This window comes from Salmo salar, chromosome ssa15 (genome assembly GCF_905237065.1).
Source record: "Salmo salar chromosome ssa15, Ssal_v3.1, whole genome shotgun sequence".
NCBI classification, from domain to species: domain Eukaryota; kingdom Metazoa; phylum Chordata; class Actinopteri; order Salmoniformes; family Salmonidae; genus Salmo; species Salmo salar.
Window position 1 is genome coordinate 52,006,219 of NC_059456.1, and position 13,595 is coordinate 52,019,813.

The 13,595-nt window shown below is 43.6% G+C and overlaps 1 protein-coding gene across 2 annotated transcripts in view; it reads right to left on the reverse strand.

Moving 5' to 3' along the window:
- Positions 1–12,732, reverse strand: part of snap25a (synaptosome associated protein 25a) — a 43,448-nt gene extending 30,716 nt beyond the window's left edge. The window contains exon 1 of one of the 2 annotated variants that reach the window (XM_014144863.2): positions 12,180–12,732. The gene's annotated coding sequence lies outside the window, so the exon portion shown is untranslated. The remainder of the gene's footprint in view (positions 1–12,179) is intronic. The other variant, XM_014144861.2, reaches the window with a different exon arrangement.
- Positions 12,733–13,595: the final 863 nt, after the last annotated feature.

Consider the following 13,595-nt stretch of genomic DNA (forward strand, 5'->3'; position numbering starts at 1 on the left):
ACTGTAAGGTCTACACCTGTTGTATTCGACGCATGTGACAAATAAAATTTGATTTAATTTCGATTTGATATAAAAGGCACCCTTCAAAGAATATACAGCTGAGCTACAGTCAGCGGGCTATAATCACTGCAGGTCCAGTAATGAAAAATATGGAGATGCCTTCATTCGCATTACCCACACGTTCCCTTTTGAGGTTGTAATTTTTCATGCCTTGTCCAATCACAGAGTGCTTATAGAACGCTCTTCACACCATCACCTCTACCCCCGTTGGCTATCTTTCGCCCGTGTGCCTGCAAATGATCTTGCCTGGAAAACCTAAAACGACTGTACCTGTATTCATCAAATAAAACCCCTGCATGCTGCTACCCAGTCACAAACACATCAAAATGGACGAAGGGATGAGAATACCATGGAGGTGCTTAACATTCCTCAGGGATGCATTCCATGCCATTCCCTGATCCATGTCATTCATTCAGTAGGCAGCAGCTATGTGGCAGACTCAAGCACTCAGACCAGACAAATGTTCAGTTTAAACTGGCATTTCCTAACCTTGCAGACAAACTGGCTCATGGTCTGTTCTGATAAAAGACCAAATCATTGTTCTGCTTCAACAGTTAAAGAGAGAATAGCTCTTTGTCTCTATGTGTGTGTGTGTGTGCGCGCGCGGTGCGTGCGTATGCGTGTGTATGTTTACATGCTCACAATAACCGTTTGTCTGCAACGGCTGCCATTTTGTCTTATTCCTCCAGTTAGTCTGTCTTTGCTCAATCTTTTACCACATACAGTATCCACCATAACAACACCATTTACACATCAATATGCCCTCCATAGTGCCATTCCTCACAACAATCTGTTTTAATTTCAGCTAAAAATAGAACGTCATCATGTTTTGGTCACTGAGAAAAAAGTACATGGTTAGCTAGTTGGCTACAGCAGGTTCTACCATTTCACAATAGCCTGTAATCACTAGTTATTATTTCTAAACAAAATACCTTTTTGGGTGGATTCTTGTTGTTAGGTTTACTGTTTGAACAGTGGCTGAGATAATATTTGGTTATCAATGCAAAATATTCTACTTTGATGAATAGCCTATAGACCAGATCAAGGAACCAAGTGACAACACTGCCCCTATGGCTGCGGGAGGAATGATATTGGATGTCTACATTTTCACGTAGACAAAAAGCAAGTTGAATGTCAGAGCATATTACAAGGGGCCGCCCCTTTTGTGATGAAAAACGACATTGCAAAACATCAGAATCTTGCGTCTGCGTTGAGCTTGAAAGTAGGCTTTACAGCAGCTTCTAACGGACATCACCCCTCCTTGTCCCTCCCACCTGTTACAAGTGTACTAGGCTCTGCTGCTTAGGAACAGGAGAAAGATCCAGGATCAGCAGTGCATACAGCCCCCTTCACTGGTGATCTCATCTGGGTTCAAATAGTATTTGTTTTCTTTCACTTTAGATGTGCTTGATTGAGCCTGCGGTGCCTAAAGCAAAATAACCAATGGAATAGTCCCAAAATGACAGGCTCCCATCAGACAGGCTCAATTAAATGCTTTAAGTATTTGAAAGAAAACAATGACCATTTGAACCCAGGTCTGGCATCCGCGCATCCTTACCCCATCAATACAGAGCATAGGGAAGCTGAGCAGAAGCCCTACCTCCCCTCTGACAGTGGCAGACAGTCACCTCTGCGGTCCCCTTGCGTAGGGAGGCAACGGCTGGGCTGGCTCTCCCTTTCTCCTGGGGGAGCCCCATGACACATTTATTAACTCTGAGGCCATTAAAGCAGACACGCTGGACCCAGAGGGCCTGGGAAATATGACAAGTGACAAGCCAAACACGACAAGGAGCGGCAGCCGCAGGGGGTTGGCAGTGGGCAGGAGGAGAGAGGGGAAGGGGCTGTGGGGAGAGAAGGAGAGAAGAGGGGACGGGGAGTATGGGAGTGGCAGGAGGAAACACACAACAGCTTGTTATGAGACGGGTCGGCAGCCTGTTTTGAATTAGAAGCATGACCTTCCAGTTATTATGGGACTGAGACATGGGTCGAGATGCAAAGGCACTCCGAAACCTGCAGCAGATGTTTTTTATCAATGTCGTGATATTTGATGGAATTCAATCGCAAGGGTCAAATTGAGGCACCCCATCCCTGAAAAGGAATGCCAGATACAATTACTGATGGTTTACTGATGCTGCGTTAATAGGCAATTAAAGCATTTTGTCTTAATCAATATTGATGGGTTTCCTTATCGCTGTAGTCACCGCTTTTCTGTGGAACATGTTTGTACACTGTAATGCAGCCTATTTAGCTTCCTTCCCCACAATGTTCCATTTACACAAGTCGATGTTTCAGTTCCATAGATGTTCCAATTCTGTGTCATTCCGTGAACACACTCATGGCTTATTTGACTGATTCATGGCATAATTGAACCTGTGTCCCAAATGGCACCCTATTCCCTACATACTTTACTACTTTTGAGTCTGATGGGCCCTCGTGCACTATATAGCAAATAGGGTGCCATTTTGGACAAAACTTTAAAAAAGTTACATTTCTCAGTAGTCCAGGGACTGCAGCCTCAGCAGCCAAGCCACTTAAGTGACAACATTAGAGGCTGTTAAATATTTGAGGAGTCATTTTTAAAATGTACCTTTATTTAACTAGGCAAGTCAGTTATGAACAAATTCTTATTTTCAATGACAGCCTAGGAACAGTGAGTTAACTGCCTTGTTCAGGGGCAGAACAACAGATTTTTACCTTGTCAGCTCGGGGATTCAATCTTGGAACCTTTCGGTTACTAGTCCAACACTCTAACCACTAGGCTACCTTAAAAAGCAATTAGTGGGCCCCCGGGCCAAGAAACACATTCTGACAAGACCCTCACTCACAATATCTAAGAATAATGGCTAAGTCAGAAATGACACCCTGTTCTCTGCAGTGCACTCATATAATTAAATATAGGATATTTTATGAGTGCACTACTCTTCACTATAGAGCCTTCTTCTTCTTCTGTCTAATCCTTCTTGATTACATTTCAACTTGGTAAAATATTAACATGAATAGGTGTTATTACATGTAATAAGCATGTTATAATGTACTATTACCCATAGTACCCACCAGCAGCACACAAAACTGAGTGAGATGTGTATAATCCACCAAGAAAAATATTTCAACCCAGTGGTGCACGTGTACGACTTCAGACTGAGAGAAAACGAACTCATTATGCGCGTAAATCCAGTCAAGACAAATAAGCATTGAACTGATTTGCCAAGCAGGACATTTAAGCTTGTTACTTACAATTGACACTAACTGACATTCTCTATATTCTCATGAAGCTGTAGCTCAGTGAACCAACATCTGTATCATTATCATATTACTGCCTCGGCTATACGATGAACACACATACACAAATTAGATCAAAACAAAATCTCTCAGGCAAATCAAATGTGCTATATTGTACAGTACAACCGTATACCTCTATGTGTGTATGTGTGTGTTTTTGCGCGTGCATGCGAGAGAGAGAACAATATCCAATATTGTAATTTGTGGCATACAAAGGGCCATTACTCATTTGCTGTGAATATGTTAGGAACAGTATACACACAAGCCAGAATAAAGTAAATTGCTTTGCACAATCCTTGGCTTGCAACAGCTCATAGGAGCAGGAGCCTATATCCTGTTTCTGTAGCTTGAGGCAGCTCGATGTACAAGCCATCCCCTGGACAGGACACTAATCTCCTTAACACATCAGGTTCCATTTTTTAGTCTTTGGTATGACTCAGCTGGGGATCAAACTCCCAACCTTCCAATCTCAGGGTAGACACTTTAACCACAGGGCCACTGAGTTGGTTGCACAACAGAATACACCTCACGTAATATACCCAGAAACCCTCAGTGTCTGCACTAACCCATCGTAAATTACCCTGCCACAGATCGACAAAGGTAGAGCAAAAATATCACCACAGAGCCTCGTCACGCTCCATTGGCTCCTGATTAAGATACTGCAATCGAGCACGTTCATGCACGGATCAAGCACGTTCATGTTGACTAGAGCAGATGATTAGGTGAACGTGGTTCATTTGAGAAGGGATTAGATGGTAATTAGATGGCCGGTGCTTCAGCCCAGACCAGGTAGATTTCAGCCAGTCCTACAGTATGCCTCGTAACTCAACACAGAGGAATCCTTCCATAATACAACTGACTTGGAAGATGATATCGGCGTGGTAACAGCTCGCAGCGCGACACTTATTACTGTTGCAGTCTCCGGCATACCTTCTTACTGGCATGCCTGTTCAAACAACGTGCCTTGTCATCACTGACCACTGTATTGTTGCAAAACAGAGATAGCCCTTTAAGTCTATAATAGGAAACATTCTTTACAGCAACGCTTTTATTATAGAGGTGCTACATAACAAATATTATTTACGACAAAGCTTTTATGATAGAGGTGATGTCACGTCCTGGCCAGTATAAGGATTAATTGTTATTGTAGTTTGGTCAGGACGTGGCAGAGGGTATTTGGTTTATGTGGTTCGGGGTGGTGGTTTTTCTAAAAGGGCATTTGATTTATGTATTCCAGGGTTTTTGGGCACTGTTCCTTGTTTATGTAATTCTATGTTTAGTCTAGGTAATCTGTTTCTATGTTGAGTTAATTGGGGTGGACTTCCAATTGAAGGCAGCTGTGTGGTGTTGCCTTTGATTGGAAGTCCTATATTAGTTGGGTGTGTTTGTCTGTGTATTTGTGGGAGATTGTTTCTTGTTTTGCTGAGTGTGCCTTTCAAGACTGTTTCGTTGTTCGTAAGTTCGTTTCGTTTTGTTGTTTTGGTGTTCACTTAGTTTGTAAATAAATACACAAGATGAGCATCAACATTCCTGCTGCGTTTTGGTCCTCCTTAACCGACGACAACCGTGACAGAATCTCCCACCAACTAAGGACCAAGTAGCAGAGGAAAAGGGATTTCGAGTTGGACTGGCGGGAGAGATGGACCTGGGAGGAAGTTCTGGACGGGGCTGGACCTTGGCACCAGGCTGGGGAGTACCGTCGCCCACGGGAGGAAATTGAGGCAGCCAAGGCAGAGAGGCGGAGGTACGAGGCCTTGGACGCGCTGAGGGAGAAGCACGAGAGGCACCCCCAAGATTTTTTTTTGGGGGGGCACACGGGTAGTTTGGCTAGGCCTAGGAAGAGCCGGAAGCCAGCTACCCGTGGTTATATGGAGGAGCGTATGAGGTGGAGAGCGCCATGTTTCGCTGAGGAGCGCACTATCTCATCCATACGCACGCACAGTCCAGTGCGCGTTATTCCAGCCCCTCGCAGGTGCCGTGCTAGAGCGGGCATCCAGCCTGGTAGGAGGATGCCTGCGCAGCGCATCTGGTCACCGGTACGCCTCCGAGGACCAGGCTACCCAACTCCCGCTCTACGCACGGCTACCATCAGGCCCCTGCACAGCCCAGTCCGCCCTGTACAAGCACCCCGCTCGTACAGGGCTACTAGTTCCATCCAGCCAGGACGGGTTGTGCAGGAGGTAAGATCAAGACCGCCTGTGCGCCTCCATAGCCCTGGGTTTCCAGCTCCTGTCTCTCGTGCGGACCCGGAAGTGCGTCAGCCCAGTCCGACTCGTCCTGTTCCCGCTCCCCGCACTAGCCTGGAGGTGCGTGTTCCCAGTCTGGTACGTCCAGTACCAGCACCACGCACCAGGCTTCAAGTGCGTCATCCCAGTCCGACGTCGCTAGAGCTGCCCGTCAGTCAAGAGTCGCCAGAACTGCCCGTCAGTCAAGAGTCGCCAGAACTGCCCGTCAGTCAAGAGTCGCCAGAACTGCCCGTCAGTCAAGAGTCGCCAGAACTGCCCGTCAGTCAAGAGTCGCCAGAACTGCCCGTCAGTCAAGAGTCGCCAGAACTACCCGTCAGTCAAGAGTCGCCAGAACTGCCCGTCAGTCAAGAGTCGCCAGAGCCGCCCGTCAGTGAGGAATCGCCAGAGCCGCCCGTCAGTGGCCAGAGCCACCCACTAGTCAGGAGCTGCCAGAGTGGCCAGACTGCCCGGAGATGCCAGAGTGGCCAGACTGCCCGGAGATGCCAGAGTGGCCAGACTGCCCGGAGATGCCAGAGTGGCCAGACTGCCCGGCGATGCCAGAGTGGCCAGACTGCCCGGCGATGCCAGAATGGCCAGACTGCCCGGCGATGCCAGAGTGGCCAGACTGCCCGGCGATGCCAGAGTGGCCCGACTGTCTTCCGGGTCTGCCAGAGTGGCCCGACTGTCTCCCGGGTCTGCCAGAGTGGCCCGACTGTCTTCCGGGTCTGCCAGAGTGGCCCGACTGTCTTCCGGGTCTGCCAGAGTGGCCCGACTGTCTTCCGGGTCTGCCAGAGTGGCCCGACTGTCTTCCGGGTCTGCCAGAGTGGCCCGACAGTCTTCCGGGTCTGCCAGAGTGGCCCGACTGTCTTCCGGGTCTGCCAGAGTGGCCCGACTGTCTTCCGGGCCTGCCAGAGTGGCCCGTCTACCCGGAGCTGCCGGGGTGGGTCGTCTGCCCGGAACTGCCTGAACCAGAGCCACCTCCAGATATAGGTGGGTTGGGGAGGGGGGGTGTAGCACAGTGCCGTCGTTGACGGCAGCCACCCTCCCTTCCCTCCCTTTAGTTAGGGGGATTTTTTGTTGTTGTTTGGGGTTTTTGTTATTTTTTAGGTGCTTCCGGGGTTAGCACCTTTAGGGGGGGGGGTACTGTCACGTCCTGGCCAGTATAAGGATGAATTGTTATTGTAGTTTGGTCAGGACGTGGCAGAGGGTATTTGGTTTATGTGGTTCGGGGTGGTGGTTTTTCTAAAAGGGCATTTGATTTATGTATTCCAGGGTTTTTGGGCACTGTTCCTTGTTTATGTAATTCTATGTTTAGTCTAGGTAATCTGTTTCTATGTTGAGTTAATTGGGGTGGACTTCCAATTGAAGGCAGCTGTGTGATGTTGCCTTTGATTGGAAGTCCTATATTAGTTGGGTGTGTTTGTCTGTGTATTTGTGCGAGATTGTTTCTTGTTTTGCTGAGTGTGCCTTTCAAGACTGTTTCGTTGTTCGTAAGTTCGTTTCGTTTTGTTGTTTTGGTGTTCACTTAGTTTGTAAATAAATACACAAGATGAGCATCAACATTCCTGCTGCGTTTTGGTCCTCCTTAACCGACGACAACCGTGACAGTTGCTCTATGATTTGGAGAAGGTCCAACATAGGGCAGATAGATAGTACTTCCAAAAAAACAAATCTACAGTAGTTAAGATGGGGAGAAGTCTGTCCATAATAAAGTGTTGTGCGGTCAGGTGCAACAAAGAGGGACTTGGGAAAATTGCAGTTGGCTCAGAACAGGGCAGCACTACTGGCCCTTAAAAGTACACTGAGAGCTAACATTAATGACATGCATGTCAATCTCTCATGGCTCAAAGTGGACGAAAGATTGACTTCATCATTACTTGTTTTTGTAAGAGGTGCTGACAAGCTGAATGTACCGAGCTTGTGCATACCCCACAAGACATACCACAAGAGGTCTCTTCCCAGTCCCCAAGTCCAGAACTGACTATGGGTTGCACACTGTACTACATAGAGCCATGACTACATGGAACTCTATTCCACATCAGGTAACTGATGCAAGCAGTAGAATCAGATTTAAAAAGCAGGTAAAATACACCTTATGGAACAACAGGGACTGTAAAGAGACACACACAAAAGGTACAGACACATGCATACGCACACATTGTGATATTGTTGTATGGTGGTATTGAAAATGTTGTGTTGTGGATATGTGGTGACGTAGGGATTGTAATGGAATTTTTATGTTTGTGCTTTTCTTATAACTAATTTCTGTGTTCTATTCACGTGCTGTTCTATTAACCGATTTCTGTGTTCATGCCAGTGACTGATTTAACGAATCCTCACTTATCCGTATCTGCAATTTGGCAGTACGCCCAGACCTTGTTTTGAGAACGAACAAAAGATATTTCAGCTTCAAGGTCTCAGCTTAGAGAGGAGAAGCCTCGTGAGGTATTGGTCTGTCACGTTATGAACCAGTATTGGTCGTCACATGAATGAAACAAAACGGTAATGATTAATGAATTATGCTAAATCATGCAAATATAACTTGTCTGTGTATAGCCGTATATAAGACAACTGCAGGGACTGCCCCAGCAGAGCTCCTGACTGACATGTGTACTATGGTGCATTGAGTTGGTTGGAACCTCTCCAGTGCGCTGACAAATAAACAATGATTCATTTAAGATTGACTTAGAGTGTCCCTGTGTAAGAATTTCCACGCCAGGATGTTATATGATGTACTGTTTTATCTTTAGCTCATTCAGTACAAACATAGTTGACTGTTTTATCTTTTGTTTTATATGTAATGTGAGTACTTTGGTGTGTTAGAATAGCTGCTGCCTTGGGGATCCCTAATAAATACAAACACAAATCTACAGCCCTTTTCCAGGGCCATGAACTTAGAATAGCCTCCGATCCACTGGTCTCTGCTGGTCAGAACAGCACCAATACAGATCTCATTATGGAGATACCATCACACACAGTCCCTCTGACATCGTTCTAACATGACGGAGACAGAAAAAGCTCTGCTGCGCACCTGGAGGCCATGATGACTATTTTGTTTGTCAGAGAGATTAAACTGAAGCGTGATAACGTTATTCTTATATCCAATTAAAAAGCAGAGTAAAATGCACGATTATTCAGGCTTTTTCTTTCATGCTTTCGAACTTCCTCCAGGCTCTCAAATGCATGTCATATTCTGCATGTTATGGTGCCATGGCTCTTTCAATTGACAAGCATCATTAGCAATCAGTATCAGTGGGGCATGTTTTGTGGGTTTGTTTGGCAAAAAGCTTAAACGGACAATCTGCAGTTGCTACATCCATTTTTGGACTGGATATTAATGATCTGTACTCATTGATTCTTGAAGAATATAACTTATAAATGCCTCATGAGTTTAGTTCAACTGTCGTGCCCCACCAGAACCCAAAATATGAGCTTGTTTTATTCCCCAATATGTAAACAAAGTAAATATAGACAAACGGTTAAAACTCTAATTCTGATTTGATGGATCGTCAGTCATTGCATCTATAACTCTGTCTATGAATTTGAGAGTGGTTACATTTCTCCAGCCCCTTCACTCCGTTTTTTTTTTTTTTACCGAAACAGGGGCGGGGCCAGGTTTTGTTATCGTTTCAACTGCTGATTGTAGCTTTAATTAATTCATCCAAGGCTGTAATCATATAGATTGTGATATAAGTCAAATGTTCTGAAATCGATTTACTCCCAAGTCACTTCTTGGCCAAATGTCAATTTCAGTAGGCATATAGTTGTTTAGGGGGAAATCAAATCCTGTCTGCAGTCAACTACTTATTTCCGGAGGGTATATACTCAAAAAAAACAGGGATAGCTACAAGCACAAACACGCACACAACGCACAGTTCAACGAATCTTTAAAAACCATTGATCTCTGAGGCATTGGTTTGATTCTAGAAATGTCAGCTCAGTAGACAAGACACAGACAGAGTGCAGCTATATAGATTAACAATAGGCTGTGCCGGGATACAATCAACCACTGGTGATGGTATATGACTCCGTTTTTACTCGGGGAACAACCCCTATAGCCTCGCCCACGCAAAGCGATGGAAGCTGCATGATGCAATATGGTATAGCGTAGCAGCCGTGCCAACCAAGAGCATGTCCTTATCTTTGTCAGTTTAACACGGGGCCCTCTCAACAACCCTTTCGATGCCGGATTTCTAGCATAACTAAAGGCCAGCTACTAGCTTCTCCATTTTGATGCTCTCTGTCTCTCTATCGCTTTCTCTCTGATGTTATAGCAAGAGACTGAAAACGCTCGAGCAGAGCGACAGGGGAGATGCGACTGTGGTCCAGCACGGAAATCTAAAAGCATTATCAGACATTTATGAGACAGTATTACCAGGTCTGACGTGTGAAAACGATCACCTGACCTACATAATTCATTTGCCTAAAAATGTCTGGTCAACAAGCAACAACTTTCCATTGAACCATGATGAAGAAAAGCCAGTGAGCAATAACTGCATCTTTGCCAATTCCACCACATGCTTCGTGCTGTCGACGATCTAAGGGTCTCATGCTCATCTGTGGTTTGTTGTAGGGGACATGCATTGATAGACCAGCATAGATGTATGATATGGCGTGGATGAATGGGTGCTATAGGATGTCATAGTGCAGATTTCACCATCGTCCTCCCATGCTCTTCTAGCCTCCGCCCGTCTAGACACAAACGGTAATTATGCCTCACCATCTAAATATGCAGCCTGGGCTCATAGACTAGACGTAACATAGTACATTTAAATCCGGGACACTCAAATTAGTATGATATGTTGCATTTGGTATGGTTACATAAGACAGATGGTTACTTAAGGCAAAAAACGAAAGTGAGGTTGTTGGTCGGGGTGGATGGGTTGGCGTATAATGCAAATTTCGTATAGCAACTTTTCAACTACTTACTACTTTTTAGCTACTTTGCAACTACTTAGCATGTTAGCTAACCTTTCCCCAAACCCTAACTATTTTATCTAACTCTGCCCCGAGCCCTAACCTTAACCCTTTTAGCTAACCCTTCTCCAACCCTAACCATAACCCTTTCGTAAGTTATAGTACATTCGCAAAATTCGTAACATATTGTATGTTTTACTAATTAACAGTGGTGGAAAAAGTACCTAATTTTCATACTTGAGTAAAAGTAAAGATTCCTTAATAGAAAATTACTCAAGTAAAAGTGAAAGTCCCCCAGTAAAATACTACTTGAGTAAAAGTCTAAAAGTATTTGGTTTTAAATATACTTAGGTATCAAAAGTAAAAGTAAAAATAATTTCAAATTACTTACATTAAGCAAACCAGACATTTTGTTTTTGTTATTTACGGATAGCCAGGGGCACACTCCAACACGCAGACATAATTTACAAACAAGGCATTTGTGTTTAGTAAGTCCACCAGATCAGAGGCAGTAGGGATGACCAGGGATGTTCTCTTGATAAGTGCCTGAATTTGACCATTTTCTTGTCCTGCTAAGCATTCAAAATGTAATGAGTACTTTTGGGTTTCAGGGAAATGTATGGAGAAAAAAAATACATTATTTTCATTAGGAATGTAGTGAAGTTAAAGTAAAAGTAGTTAAACATATAAATAGTAAAGTAAAGTACAGACACCCCCAAAAAACACATATGTAGTACTTTAAAGTATTTTTACTTAAGTACTTTACACCACTGCAAATTAGTAACATATAATACGAATTGTAATTCATAACATATCATACGAAATGGAGTGACTCGGATTTACATACAGAATAATATGAAATGCTCTGAGACCAGTTTGCAGCTTGGCATGGTAGGGATGTGGCCATTTTGACACAACAAACTATGGACAGACGTGCACAATAGTGACACATTCATGAAGATTGACAGTCTCCACCTTCCATCAAGACACTATGCATGGCGCAATTTACTACAGCCTAATGACAATCCCTAAATCAATAAAGGACCCCGTCTTTCACCCCTAGGATGTGTTTCTCCCCAACTCTGTTAACTTTCTAGTGCGTGTTCGTCTGTTTATTTTCCTAGAGAGAGAGAGAGAGACAGACAGAGAGACAGAGAGTTTACTGTTATTTGATTGTTTATTTCACTGTTGTTTATTTTCTAGTTCACTTGCTTTGGAATAGTTAACATATATTTCCCATGCCAATAAAGCCCTTAAATTGAAATTGAGAGAGAGAATAAGGAAGATGTCGTTGTCCAAGGTTCTGAAACACAGAAAACGCCCACACCTTACACATTAGCACACACAACATCCTTCATTTTCAACCAGTGACTACGCGGGTAGATTTTACACGCACAGCACAGTGGTCGTGTAATTCGAAAGGCGTGCCGCGTTTGCCTCTTTCTAATAACTATACACACAGCCTAGAACGGATAAATAGGCAATATTAAACACAAAGGCAACGAAAAAAAGTTTGTTCATCAAGTGCTGTTATCATACCGGGTTTAACAATAAAAACCCATCCTCCGATGTACTCAGTCGAACACAATTCAAAATCGAATGCTTCATACTGTAGTAAAAGTGTTTTTTTGGGGATGAAAACTAAAATAAAGCCTTTGCGATATAACAAGAATAGAGAATTGTATACTTTTCTCCTACCTGTGCCCGTGGTCGGTGGCTTGCAGTCAGCAGGAGGAGGAAATGTCTGCAAATTTCAACAACTAACAGATTTCAGCCCAGTTCTGTAAGGACTGGATTGTCACAAAGGCAGTGCGCGTGGTTAATACCTCCTCAGTTCTTCTTCAATGAAAAGCAGCATCTCTGCAATCGTAAAAGATGGAGGTTGCTTTTGACGTCAGCAGCTTTGAATCGATATCTGTCAAAAAAGATCAGCACTTCTGCAGGGTTGGTAATGGGAAGCTGCATGTGCACCGGTAACGGCTCAATGGAAATCGCCATGTATTTTTAGGCAAACAAAAGCATGTGAATGTGTTTACAGTGTCGTATCATGGTGTCACATCTCAGCCGTGGAGTCTAGACATTTTCTCCATCAAAACCAGTATTGTTTAGTATTCCTTTTGTGGCTCTATCGTGAGAAATAGATAACATAATAGATGTACACATGCTTGGCAGGATGATGTTCTTGAGCATCAACTAAACATGTGATTTAGTCCTATTGAAGCAAACTGCAGTCACAGAATAACAGAACCATCTTTTGAATGCTCTGAAATAGAATAGACTAGTGAATACAGCCAGCTTTACATTAATGGATAGTCGTTAGGGACCATTCGAAAATTACTGGAAGGTGGGGGAGTCCAACTCGAGATTTCATTTTTTTTTTTAAAGCACCCCCACCCCAATGTTATAAAAATATATTCACATGACCCTCCCCTTGTACTTGAAAAAAATGACAATACCCTCCCCCTTCATTGAATTAACTCAAAATCATTTATTATGACCACAGTGACAAAGGATAAACGCATTTCATGCAATTCTAGTCATTTTACATGACTAAAGATAGCATAATGTGTTTTTTATACCAGTTTTTCTGAGCTAATAGCCAGCAGGCCAGAAAATAGTATAATAGCAGCCCAATTCATTCACCTTCACTATTTCAAACAATATTTTTGAACTCATCAGTTTAATAAATAATCAATTCAATGACACATTTTTTTAAATTGAGATAAAATAACCAATGTCTCTGAGTGTTGTAGTCTTTGTCTATTTCTCTGTGCATTGATTGGTGAAAAACAGTTAGCCGACCCTAAAGAAAATGTAGCTTTTGAAAAGACCCAAAAGAAAGGCAGATTTAGAAAATAGGAGTTTCAGAGAAAAATGGACAGATAGATTATCATTAATCTTACCACATTTCTCAAAATGTCTCTGATGCCAAGCCAGTGTGTCTTGTTTTCAACGAAACTGTTGCTGTTTGTAAAAAATGTCATCTGAGACGTCATATGATTCTAAGCAATGTAAGCTACTTTTACAAGTTACATTTCCCCACCCCAGACAGAGGCCCAATGCAGAAACATTTACATTTTAACTGCTGGCTACTCTTCCATTGCTTAACCCATC